Consider the following 13666-nt stretch of genomic DNA (forward strand, 5'->3'; position numbering starts at 1 on the left):
ACACAGGAGCGAGAAAGATGGGTTATTTCATCCTAATATAGCCACCTGCTGTGGAACACTCTCCCCAAAGTTATACGGCAAGCCCCAACCCTTTTGAGTTTTAGAAAAGACTTTAAAACATGGCTATGTGCTCAGGCTTTTAACAAATAAACGACAAAGACGACCCAGACTGATGTATGGATAAAGCACGAGGATATTGGATGAACGGATTTTAACCATATGTTTTATATTTTATATTGTATTTAACTATTTGTAATAGATTTTATATGCTGTTTGTTTTAATGATGTGTCGGCATTGAATTGTTGCCAATTGTACGCTGCCTTGAGTCCATTCGGGTGAGAAGGGCAGGATAGAAATATTGGAAATAAATAAAAATAAGGAACGCTGGCTGATACAACCCCTTTGCAATACACCTCACCTTACATGGTGACTCAGTCATTACTACATTCCCTTAGGCATTCCACCATGACATTCACAATCATTACCCAGGTGCTCTCAATCAACCACATGTTCATCAAACAGTATTTTTTCAATGATTAAAAATACCATTTCGTTATCTGGGTGGAGGCCAAAGCTAGACAGAGAAAGATAGTCCATTTGGGGGGGGAGGGGGGGAGTTGAACGAGGACAACCATTCCCCCGTTTTGGCTGGTTATTCCCTCCTCCCTCTTTCCATGTCATAAACGAGAGTTGTTTCCACTACATGGGTGGGTTGAATATCAGGAAAACAGAGAAGTTGTTTGACTACTTCAATCCCCTCCCCCCCCCCCCCCCCAACCACCAAATGGACTATTCTTTTCTGTCTAGCGCCCCCTTGGCCTCCGTCCGGATAATGTAACAGTACCACTGTGCTATTTCTAGCTATCATTGTTTGCGAAATGTTATACTTTTCACTTCAGACCAATATTATTATTATTAGTGCCTCATCAGACTGACAATAGGGAGTAGAAAACTGGGACACCATAAACATGTTCCAAATAAATATTTTGAAAACCTCATTATATTTTCTGTGGAAAGAATTATACACCATGTGTGTTTATCCATAGTTGTATGGACTGTTTTGCAGTCAATTATGTCAGATAGGTATAGTACATGAAGTCCTACTTACTCTTCTAAGACAGTGGTTCTCAACCTGTGGGACCCCAGGTGTTTTGGCCTACAAATCACAGAATTCCCAGCCGGTTTACCAACTGTTGGGATTTCTGGGAGTTGAAGGCCAAAACATCTGGGAACCCACAGGTTGAGAACCACTGTTCTAAGGGGACAAGCATTGGTAAATCCAAGTGCTCAAAGAAACAGACTAACAAGTGTGTGGTGCTAAGTTTGTTCTTCTTTCACAAAATCAATTGTTTCTCAATCTGTGTGCAAGAGGTGAAGACAAACGGTGGTAAGCTACCTGGATCCACAAACTACACCAAACTAGTTATGTACTGATTTTTCTCAACTTGAAATCAAACTGATAGGCAATGCAGAGAGTAACATAGTCTACTTCAGCTAAGGAAAGTTACCCTTTTGACTTATCACGTACAGCTCTTTACATCAACAGGTACATCCTAAAGAAAATAGGTATGGTCATGTTGTGTTCTATATAAGGAAAGCATATGGTGTTCTCTTTACAATTCTACAAATGTTGCAATATAATAATTTCCACAACGTTTTTAATATTTTTAATAAAATATTTCAACTAAATGTGCTAAATCAGATAACATTTTCTCCTAAATCCCATATCACTGCTATAAATACATCTCCATTTACCAAATTTAAAAACTCAATTCATAGTGTACTCTTGAAGTAGAATTGCAATCTACAGATAGAACTTGGGAGATTATCTTTCATGATTGCTTCTTCCAATCCTCTGAAAAGTTATTTTTAAAGCATTTAAAGCTGCTCTTGTGAGGTTAGGCAGATGTTTATGTTCCTTAGAGCAACTGTACTTAATCATGTTTTAGCAGTGGCTCAGAATCACTATCTTGATGTTAATGGTAACATCTATAGGATTTAAAGTACAAACTTGCAATATCCAGAATCACCTTGAATAAACTTACACTTAAGAGTTTTAGAATGTGTTAGTTTCTAATATTCCATCACATTGATACTGCAAATTACAAGCACTGGCAGCCAACTTCTCAGAATGCTGATTTCAGAAGTTTACTTCTCAGGACAATTTCAGTGAACCTTTTGTATTTATTTGTGGATTGTGTGGTAAACGTATGGTGTGTATGTACTATTACATCTATATCCAACCTTTTCTCCAAAGTTCAAGGATTCCGTTCAATTTTACTTCATTACCAACTTTGTGATACGAGTTAGGCTGCATCAACTTGGCCCAACACACTATATAAATATTACACCATACTGGCTATTTGTTTGCCAGATAATACATAATATCCAACTTTTTAATATATATTATATTGCTTGTATAAAAGCAAGTGACAGTATCTTTTTAAAAAGCATGGTTCTCATTATGGTTCAAATTGAAGTCTCAAATATCCCAAAGAAATATTCTCAAAGAAAATAATCCGACAAACTTTTCAAGATGACATGTTGTCCTCCAGAAGTTGCTGGATGACATCTCCCAGAATTCTTCACCTTTGACTATGCTGGCTATGATTTACACTTTATAAGAATATCAGGATGTTCCCGGTTTTCAATTAAAAAGAGCTGCTTGAAAATGCTTTGTGAGATAAAGAACTAAAAATTTGCATAGAAGTGATACTTTGATTTTGATTTTTCTTTTTTGGAAGATAAAGCTATTCCACCAGGAAATTCAGAGGAACTTCTCATCTAATACTATCTGCACTGTTTTACCATATGAAGACAGATTTTGTTTAAAGTAGTAAACTTTTTTTCTAAATATTTTGAATACTTGTTCTGGAAGTAAAAATGTCTTCCAGAACAAGTGACAAATGTAATGCAAATTCGCTTTTTTGGGTGAGGGGTAGTGTAGTGATTTCCAGTTGACATACTACGTATGTATGTGCCTTCAAGTCACCTGTAGGCTTATGCTGAACTGACCCCATGACTTTCATAGGGTTTTCTTAAGCAAAAAATACTCAAGCAGCGGTTTTGCCAGCTCCATCCTCCAAAACATAACCTAGAGCACCTGCTAGGGTGGAATCTCACCCAAATACTTATCCTGCTTAGCTTCCAAGATCAGACATGATCTTGTGCCCTTATTTAAAAAGCTTAATTTTAAAATATGATTGAATAAGAAATGTAATGGATTCTCAATTTGCTTCAGACACAATAAATAAATACAATTTCAAAACAGTCCCTTTTAACAGAACTATATTTAACAGAGTGTTTTAAAATACAGTGTGTAGATGTGCTTTCAAGTCTCCTGTCAACTTAAGGCACCCTTATGAATTTCATGGGGTGTTCTTAGACAAGGAATACTTGGAGGTTGTTTTACGAGGTGAACAAATGTTGCTCTTAAGGATCTACCACAGGATGAATTAAAGGCACTAATTTATTGCTACTGCACAAGGCACTCTTAATTTCTACATCCTGCAGCAAGAACATAGTCTTCCGCATAAGGTTAGAAAAATTCTAACCAGGGGATCATCCTGATACTTAGAAATCTATGTTTCTATCACAACAGGAGCTGAACTAATATCATTGTTGAAATGTCACCACTTCACATTTGCAGGTTTACCATTTGTGCATTTGATTAAAATGCTCTCTAGGAACCATGTTTTCTGCATCCATAATTTTGGCATAATATTTAAAGCGACTCCAAGTATTTTATTCCTACCATCCTGGTGATACTAGGTAAAACTACTGGGTGTTCTAGACCAACATGGTCTAGAACTGTGAGACGCACTGAAGGATGATTTGCAGTGTAAAGCTCAGTACAACCTTTCAGAATATCGATAGGTCTTCAAAAGTTTCAAACAACTTTGAAGATGTTCACAATTGGATTCATGGAGACTCCAAATCTCCGTGTGTTATCTTCCAAGAAAGCTAAGGCTTAAACCACTACCACAGTGATTGGTATTGTTAAAGTTGTGATTCGTATGACATCAGTTCTCATTTGTCATTTCCTCTATGCCTTAAGTAAGGGGATGGTAATGGCATTACCCATGATTCAGATAATACTTCACTATTACCACAGCCTCCTTAGCAGCATGGGGAAAGGATACAGATGACATCGAACTCCAAAACTCTGGATGATCTCTCCCAGCTGCTTCATGTAGATCAGTGGTTCTCAACCTGGGGTCCCCAGATGTTTTCACCTTCAATTCTCAGAAATCCTAACAGCTGGTAAACTGGCTGGGATTTCTGAGAGTTGTAGGCCAAAACACTTGAGGATCCACAGATTGAGAACCACTGATATAGATGTTAAACATGGGGGACAATATTGAGCCCTGCGGAACCCCACAAGACAATGACTACGGGGCAGAGTATCAACCTAGTTCTGGAATTAAGATTACATTCAAATTCCAACAAGTCAGTCGTTTTAGCCATGTATTCAAGCAGTTTAAAACGCTGAGCTGCTGAACTTGCTGACCGAAATGTTGGCAGTTCAAATTCGGGGAGCAGCCCCAGCTTCTGCCAATCTAGCAGTTCGAAAACATGCAAAGTGTGAGTAGATAAATAGGTACCGCTTCTGCGGGAAGGTAACGGTGCTCCATGCTGTCATGCCGGTCACATGACCTAGGAGCTGGCCCTTTGGCTTGGAAATGGAGATGAGCACCAACCCCCAAAGTCGGATACAACTGGACTTAATGTCAGGGGAAACCTTTTACCTTTACCTATTCAAGCTGCCTCTTCTAAAAATGTCTAACCTAGTCTCTTCGTATGGATTTTAAACAGTTCCTAATACTATTCCTTCCAAATCATGGACAGAAATGCGATCTTCGAAGGGGAAGAGACCTGTGTCTCTTCCACTCACCTTTTTATTATTAAAATGCAGCGGAGCCCTTTAGGCCAGCAGCGCATGCGCACTCGGGTGTTTATTTAAAACTCACTGCGCCACCGTCGCCGGAAAGCCCTTCCCTCGGGAAGGGAGTCACCTCAACGGATGGCGAGGCTTCGCTGTCTAGTATCCGCGTCACCCGAAGAAGCAGTCAAGCCTGTGCGCTGCGCTCTCTTGCCTGTTTCTCGAGGGGGGAGGAGGAAAACCGCAACGAACTACCGTCGCCGCGCTTTCCAGAACCTTCCAGCCCGCGCCACCCACCCACCAAGAAAAAAATGAGGGGACGGGCGCGCCTGCGCAGTGGCACGCGCTGCCTTCTCCCTCAGTCCAACTCTAAACACAAACCGTATCAAGGCACCCCGTTATCCATCCCCTTTCCCTTCCAGGTATTGTGTACACAATTAAGGAAGTAAGTTTAAAATGTCTGTACGCTCCTCGCTCTCAGAAAGCAGGGAAGAAGGGAGGCAGTTGTGACGAAAGCGCCCGCCCCTTCTCCCTCCTCCTCCTCGCGTTCACCCTTCCCTTTAACGTCGGCGGCGCGTGCCGGCCCGTTCCCCCCCTCGCGCATCTGCGGTCACGTGAGCGGCGCTCCAGCCAATCGCAGCGGCTTGCTCACAAACCGACATTCGGACGGACGACGAGGAGAGGGAGGAGGAGGGAGGAGGGCACGCATAACGAAGGGGAGCGACGGAGCTGAAGGGAAGGGAAGGGAAAGGAAGGAGTGTCGCCCAAACGCGAGTCTCTCAAACGCTGGCGAGGACTTGGCTCCCTTCCGCCAAGAGGAGGAAGAAGAAGAAGGTAAGGAGACGAAGCCTCCACGGGGAGATTCCTGAGGGGAGGAGAAGAGGCCACAGCGACGGTTGGGCGGCTGGCTGGCTGTCAGGGCTTCCCGAGGTTTCCTCAGCGCGCGCGCGCCTGCCTTCCCCGCCTTGTGCCGTGTGTCTACGTGGCTGTCATTTTCTCTCTCTCCCTCTCTCTTTCTAACCTATTCATGAGGCGGAGGTACCTCAGGAAGAAAAGCCACCGTTGCTCCCTCTGTGTGTGTGTATGTGTATGTATGTGTATGTATGTTTTTCTTCATACAGACCCCCCCAATAAATAAATATGGGTGCCCCCCTTTGTAGTAAAGCGGGGCGGCGGTCTGAGCTGTTTGCGCCTCTATATTTGAGAAGCGAGAGAGAGAACACTCCCCCTTTTTCCTTCCTTCCTTCCTTCTCTCCTTCCTTTCCTCGTAATGGAGGCACGCCGCAATCTCTCTGCCAACCCTTTCCTGAGGTCTCCCCGACACGCCTTCTTCCTCCTCCTCCTTTTTCAGCGTGCCCCCCCTTTTTTCCCTCAAATGCCAGTCTGTCAGCCCCGCAAAGCCCCCCTCCGTCTCTACCGATCTCTGTTTGTTGCTCCTGCTGCAGCTGGAGCCATGGCTGCCGCTGTCACTGCCCCCCTTCCCCCCCCCCCCTTGTGTTTTCTCTCTCGTACTCCGCCCCACGTTGAGGCTTCCTGGGTTTATCTCTCTGTGTGTAAGATAATCTCGTTCAGTCATAACGATAATAATAATGTCGAGAGAGAGTAGGGAGTTCTCTGGCGGGCGGCATTGTCAGCCCTTTCTAAAAGGAAGAGGCGGTGGTTACTGTTCCTGTGTAGTGTGTGTGTGTTTGTGTGCGCGCGCATGCGTGTGCCCGCGCCTTGGCGTACGTCTGCTGGGGAAAGAAAGAAACAGAAAGCGCCGAGTTCTATTTAAAAAGCTTTTCTAGCGCTCCAGGGGAAGAGCTCTGTTGCGTCTTTCATTGAGATTTGTGGTGCAGAGTCTTTGAATAACAAGCCCAGTGTAATCACTTCAGTTATCTTAGCGTGGTGCAACAGATGATGCTGTAAAGGAGCCTTTTCGTCTGTGGAGAAAATCATTGATATGCAACAGCTTTATGATTCCGCTTGATAGATTCTGTATGTGGACTTTCGTGTAGTGCCTCCTGTTTTAATTGTTGCCAGTGCTAATATTCCTGCTTCACGTTTAATACCAAAAAGTCGTGGGGTGTTTTAATGTGTGGCAGATTTATTGCGACAAGGTTTGTAATAGATTGCACTCTAGTTTAGAGCTTTCCAGACTGTGGGTCATGACACATTTGTGTGTTGGTGTAGGTGTTTCACATAAACATAAAAAGAAAGCGCTTAATCAGTGGTTCCCAACCTTTTTTTGACAGGAACCACTTGACCGGGGACCACTTTCCAACATTAGTACCAAAAGGGTTATGAATCAGTTTTTGGTCAACTTTAGGTTCTGTTTGGTTATTTGGGGTGCTGATTCAGAAAACTGCATTTAATAGACCACATCAGCTCCAGTTTCTGATAGAGAACATATGCCATCCAGTAGTTGCCATCTGTGCGCCCACAGAAAACCATATTTAATAATCTAGAGCTGATGTGGTCTATCTAATGCAATTTTCTGAATAAGCACTCCAAATAACCCCAGGAACAGGCCTAGAAACCAAGACACCAAGGCGTCCCCGCTTCCAGGTGCCACATGGAACAGCTCCGCTCGGGGAGGGAGGAGGAGGAGAAGCAGAAGTCAGGGGGTTTGTTGTTGCTCCTTTCGTGGGTAGTCAGCCTGTCCCCTCCCGACATCCCTATTGCCTCAGCAGTATAAGAGACCAGTTGCTCTCGTTGCAACGGTGTAGTAAGGGTAAGGCCGTGGATCATATTTTAGTTCATGGGAACCATTGCTGTTCCACGGACCACATGTTGCAAACCTCTGCTCCAAAGTCTGTTTGAAATAAGCCATAAATGATATATTTTTAAATAATAAAAAACAAAGGTTTTCATGTGATATATTGTGTTCCCATATGTTTTGCTATTGTATGTCTCTGTTCGTATTTCTTATAAGGGTTGTTCTAACCTCTGGTTAGTTAGTAAAACTAGATTGCTGTATCATGAAATGGTATGTGTCTGAAAAGGGTCACCAACATGAAAGGGTTGGAAAGCTCTACCCTAGTTGATCACGTGCATAAAGTATTTTCTGAGTTAACAATATCACATATGGGTGATTGCAGGATTGGTAAACAGTGAAATGCAGAAAGTACAATGATAAGTACCATAACAGTGGTCATTAATAGAATAGTTAGTGGACTATAACATAGACATCCTTGAAATGCTGAACTGCTTAATACAACAAAGGGTTTTAAAAAGAAGTTTATTAGAGTCACATGAGAGAATGGAAAAACAAGTTTTCTAATTTAAATATTTTTAAAATGTCTCATCTTTGAATTTTGCTGTTTCTGATATCAAATGTATGTCCTTTTTACGTTGTTTAGAGACTGGCCTCATCTATGCTGAATAGGGAACAGTGGTTCCCAAACTTTTTTTGACCAGGGCCCACTTGACCAAAGACTACTTTGACCAGAGACTACTTTTTATAACAGTACCAAAGGGGTTACAGATCAGTTTTTGGTCAACTTTAGATTTGGTTATTTGGGGTGCTGATTCAAAAAATTACGTTGGATAAACCACATCAGTTCTAGTTTCTGATACAAAACATATGCCATCCTTGCGCAGGGGCCATGCTAATCTTCTCTGTATTGTTCCAATTTTAGTATATTTTAGTATATGTGCTGCCGAAGCGAGCACCAAAACATATGCCATCCTGTAGTTGCCATCTGCCAACCCATAGAAAATATTTAATAATCTAGAGCTGGTTGTGTTATTATCTGTGGATTTTGTTAATGCTCGTGTAAAAAAAGGGGGGGGGAGGGGACTGAGGTTGAAAAAAAATACAAAAAGCAGAGTGTGAAACCTCTGCCCCATCTCCTCTGAGGGACGTGAAGTGACTTACAAAGACAGCAACAATACATACAAGAACAGCATAAAAGATATAACAAAAACCAGGTCAATACAAATATGCACCAAAAGAAAATAAAAGTTAAAACATAATTAACATTTAACATAAAATACCCAAAATAAAAATACAATAAGCAATAAACATAGCAAAGTATAATAATAATAATAATAATAAAATAATAAAACTTTATTTATATACCGCCCTATCTCCTCAGGGGACTCAGAGCGGTTTCTAATGTAGCAGGAAGGATACAATAAACTTAAAACCATACAGCAATTAAAACATAATACACATAAATAGGAATGCATAAAAACATATCATCATAAAAACACATAACCAGGAATTAAACCCTGATGAAAGGGCTCCATCAGTGAATCTGGATACAGTGGCCAGGATTTAACGTTGAAGTGGCCAACTATAAAGCGCTAGGTATGCCAGGTGCTACAATGTACTGTGGGCAGAGGTGGATAATTGCTAAGCGAAAGCGTAGCTATAGGGTCTAAGGAGCTCTGTTCAAAGATCTGTTGAAACCACCAGGTTTTCAGCTCCCTACGAAACGAAGATAGAGTGGAGGCTTACTTGAACTCTCTAGGAAGGGCATTCCAGAGCGGGGAGCCACCATCGAGCAGGCCTTCTCCCTTGTCCCCACCAACCATGCCTGTGATGGTGACGGGAGCGAGAGGAGGGCCTCTCCTGAAGATCTTAGAACACGCATTGGTTCATAGGGGAGATGCGATCATGGAGATAGGTTGGGCCTGAGCCATATAGGGTTAAAAGTATAAAACCCATAATATACAAACCAGTTTTTGCCATTAATCAAATTAGAAATCAAACAAAACAAGTATCAGCACCAGGGTAAAAGAGGCAATAAATAATTGATAGCAGAACATTACATTGAAGCAAGGCTGTTCATTGCTTCAATATACAGTAGAATCTCACTTATCTAAGCCTCACTTATCCAAACTTCTGGATTATCCAAGCCATTTTTGTAGTCAATGTTTTCAATATATTGTGATATTTTGGTGCTAAATTCGTAAATACAGTAATTACAACATAATATTACTGTGTATTGAACTACTTTTTCTGTCAAATTTGTTGTATAACACGATGTTTTGGTGCTTAATTTGTAAAATCATAACCTAATTTGATGTTTAATAGGCTTTTCCTTAATCCCTCATTATCCAAGATATTCGCTTATCCAAGCTTCTGTCGGCCTGTTTAGCTTGAATAAGTGAGACTCTACTGTATTGGGATATATGGTTGTGTGGAAGGGTCCTCGGTTCAATGCAGATATTCTGAATTTTCTACCTTGATATTCTGGGTTATATTGCTTCGTGGAAGGGCTCTGAGCTATCTGAGTCCACATTGCCATTCCAGTTCAAAGCAGATAATGTGGGATTTTATTCAGCTGTGTGGAAAGGGCCTAAGGGCCCTTCAACACAGCCATATCACCCAGAATATTAAGGGAGATAATCCCACATTTTCTGCTTTGAATTGGAATATATGTCAGTGTGAACTCAGATAATCTAGGGTCCGTTCACACAGCCATATAACCCAGATGACTTTGGCACGGGGGGGGGGGGGGGGGCACTGGTCAGCTCTGTGGAAAGGAGCAGAAAAAAAAGGGAGGAGGTTCACGGACTTGGGAACCACTATTGTAGCACCATAAAGAATAGAGAAAAAGAAGTGATAGCAAAGGATTTGTAGACAGTTTATATATAAGATGCATCTGCGGGAGTAGACTTATTCTATGAAAGCATATGCATAAGTCAAGTGATACCTTGACTTAAGGGTTTGCTTCATTCCATGACCAAGCTCTTAACTCAAATGCTCTTATGTCAAAGCAAATTTTCACATTGAAATGCTATTAATCCATTCAGGCCCCCCAAAGCACATCACACACACACACACACACACAATTTTTGTTATGTGTCTTTGAATAAGAAAACGTACTTGATAAACAACAAATAATGTATGAATGCACATTCACATGGAACAATAAAAAGAAAGCTCAATTTTAAAGTGGTAGAAGCACAAAGTTGTGGCAAGGAAGTGCATTTGAAACAACAAACTGTATTGGCTAGTGTAACAGCAAGGCAAAACCTGTACATTCACATGGAACAATAAAAAAGAAATATCAACTTTAAAATGGTAGAAGCACAAAGTTGTGGCAGGGAGGCACAAAGTGAAGAAGCAGAAGCATCATTTTCTTCATACTGTACTCATTCCAACCTCCCTCCCTTTCTTGCTCTCTCTCTCTCTCTCTCTTCATGAAGCCAAACATACCAGAAATAAAAACCACACAAAATCAACTAAGCCAAAGCTCCTCAAAGCTGACAAGAGCAAAGTGAACAATAACCTTCCAGAGCGGACAAGAGCACGAAGCACGAGGCATAGAGGCTGCTCTCTAGAAGCCCTAAAACCCTGTACTCTCATGCTAGCGGTCCCTCTGGTGCTAGCTCATAATTCAAAATGCTGCTCTTATGTTAAAGTGAAATCCAGGCTGAGACAGCTCTTAATTCAAAAGGCTCTTAAGTTGGGGTGCTCTTAAGTAGAGGTTCCACTGTATTCTATACTTCTCAGATGCGAAGTTCCCCCTTTTCTCCTTTGGTGTCAATCACCTCCGCACTGGAAGAATTTCTTTATTGCTGTGCATAATTAGTGAACAGCCACTGTTAATGTAGTTATTATAGTTTTAGAATCCTAGAGTTGGAAGAAACCACAGGGGCCATTTGGCCCAACCCTTTGCCATGCAAGAACACAGAATCAAAGCACCCCTGACATATGGCTATCTAGCCTCTGCTTAAAAACCTCCAGAGAAGGAGACTCCCACGCTCCAAGGCAGCATATTCCATTGGCAACTTTCTGTATTTCGTATCTCTCCTGCTTAATGGTTTATAGGCTCTCCACCCTCTCTCTTCCTTTGTATATATACTGTATACACAGATTAACTTAGATAAAGAGAACAGTACAGTACAATAAAGTACAATAAAGAGAACACGTGGGGTTACCTTTGAAAACTGTTTCGAAGCTGCAATTGGTTCAACGAGTGGCAGCCAGATAGATCACCAGAGCTGCATACAGGGAGCATACAACCCCCCTGTTGCGCCAGCTTCACTGGCTGCCACTTTGCTACCAAGCACAATTCAAAGTGCTGGCTTTAGCCTTTAAAGCTCTATACGGTTCTGACCCAGCTTACTTGTCTGAACATATCTCCCTCTATGAATCATCTCGGAGTTTAAGATCATCTGGAGAGGTCCTGCTCTCGGCTCCGTTTTCTTCGCAGGTGGGATTGGCGGAGACGAGAGACAGGGCCTTCTTGGTGGTGGCCCCTTGGCTATGGAACTCCCCAGAAAGATTAGATCAGCTCCCTCCTTCCTGACCTTCCGCAAAAAAATGAAGACATGGCTCTTTGACCAACCCTTCCAAAATCTAGTGCAATAATTAGATACGAAAGATGTGTAATTGACTTATGGAATGGCCCCAGACTACACCTATGGATCACGTGATTTAACTTGTTGTATGGATTCAAATGCTTTTAATTGTTTCAATGGTACAGTTGTTTTATTGTACTATGTTTTTAAAGGCATTGCCTATGTTGTGAAGCCGCCTTGAGTCCCCTCCGGGGTTGAGAAAGATGGAGTAAAAGAGCCATAAATAAATAAATGAACAAATAAACAGTAGTCAATTTAATTTTATGCTATAACAAATGTGTTAGTCAAATGTGTTAGCTAAACTGTGGCTGTTTAGCTAAAATAGAATATATTTAAAAAGCATTTTGAGATCCTGTAGTACTTGAATTCTTAGTATCCATATGTGACCTTCAACAAATCCTTGCACCTGTAAGCTCCTCTAGCATTTTAATGAAACTATAGACTTGTGATGGAAGGGTGAAGAAAATGATCTCAGCTAACTTGTATTGCAACAAATACATATAGATTGCTAGATGCCATAAATGTTTTATAATGTTAAGAAGCAATTCAGTAAAAGAATGCACAGAACTTGTGTAAGTGAACCTGGACACACAATGCCATGGGGCAAATTACTCTCAGCACCCTCCTCTAGTTTACTGACTTATCTAATGTGAATCCTGATACCAAATGTAGTGAATAGTTGTTTTGTGAAGAGACAATATTTTATATACACGTTCAATTCACTTAAAGACACTCGTTGTAATTATTTCTCGTGCCACTGAAAAAAACAGACTGCAAAATCTAAAGTGAAGGAGGGAACATTTTCTAGTCAGGTTTTTATTCAAAGATTGATTTAAAGTATGAAGCCTATAATTTTGTCAACGAGGCCACACAAATTTAGAATGTGATTATTTTGCTGAATTTGAATCTGTATTAACTTCTTTCTGTCCTGGGTAGGGGATTTTGGAAGACGTTTTTAGGATTGTGGTTGGATGAGCCGTTGGTGTTTGTGCTTGTCTTCCATATAAGAGTTTTATTGTTTATGATCACACTAATACCCTTTTTCACATTCTTGAAACATTGACCTTGCATTGCAAATTGGTATAAATCATTCTTAAGAAGGAGATAGGTTGGGCTTTGAAGAAGAATGCAAAAAGTGCAAATAATTATAGAAGTGACACTGCCCTAATTGTTCTGCCCAAATACTATTGGCAGTGTACATATTCCTACCCAACTGTGGCATGGATCATGCTATACAATGTTTCCAATATTTTGTTGGCAGAAAGGCATGAAGTTATGATTACCAAGGTATCTTTGGCAGCTTTCAGCAGAAAAGAGCAGCTCATGTTGCATGGCCATGTTAGAACAATGTAGATGTGAGCTGCACTATTTCTTTAGATTTATCCTCACCAGGATCCTGGATTTGTGATCATGGATCTTAATGATAAGTATGTTGCATTTTACCAGTATATATGTTTGAGATTGCTATTGACTAATTTAGAAAT

General features: G+C 41.2%; 1 protein-coding gene, 1 long non-coding RNA gene and 1 other non-coding gene across 6 annotated transcripts in view; 1 reads left to right on the forward strand and 2 right to left on the reverse strand.

The window, feature by feature from the left end:
- The window catches only part of LOC103280161 (uncharacterized), a 31970-nt gene extending 26530 nt beyond the window's left edge, over positions 1-5440 (reverse strand). The window contains exon 1 of the long non-coding RNA XR_507207.3: positions 4896-5440. This is a non-coding gene — a long non-coding RNA (uncharacterized LOC103280161). The remainder of the gene's footprint in view (positions 1-4895) is intronic.
- Positions 5441-5577: 137 nt separating this feature from the next.
- Positions 5578-13666, forward strand: part of ankrd12 (ankyrin repeat domain 12) — a 78431-nt gene continuing 70342 nt past the window's right edge. For 2 of the 4 annotated variants that reach the window (XM_008118178.3, XM_008118180.3), the window contains exon 1: positions 5581-5717. The gene's annotated coding sequence lies outside the window, so the exon portion shown is untranslated. Of the gene's footprint in view, positions 5718-13666 lie in introns of all 4 variants that reach the window. The other 2 variants (XM_062980519.1, XM_008118179.3) reach the window with 2 other exon arrangements.
- LOC134299068 (U6 spliceosomal RNA) lies at positions 8420-8529 on the reverse strand. The gene has a single exon (XR_010006212.1). It is a non-coding gene; the product is annotated as a U6 spliceosomal RNA (small nuclear RNA).

This window comes from Anolis carolinensis, chromosome 4 (genome assembly GCF_035594765.1).
Source record: "Anolis carolinensis isolate JA03-04 chromosome 4, rAnoCar3.1.pri, whole genome shotgun sequence".
NCBI classification, from domain to species: Eukaryota; Metazoa; Chordata; class Lepidosauria; order Squamata; family Dactyloidae; genus Anolis; species Anolis carolinensis.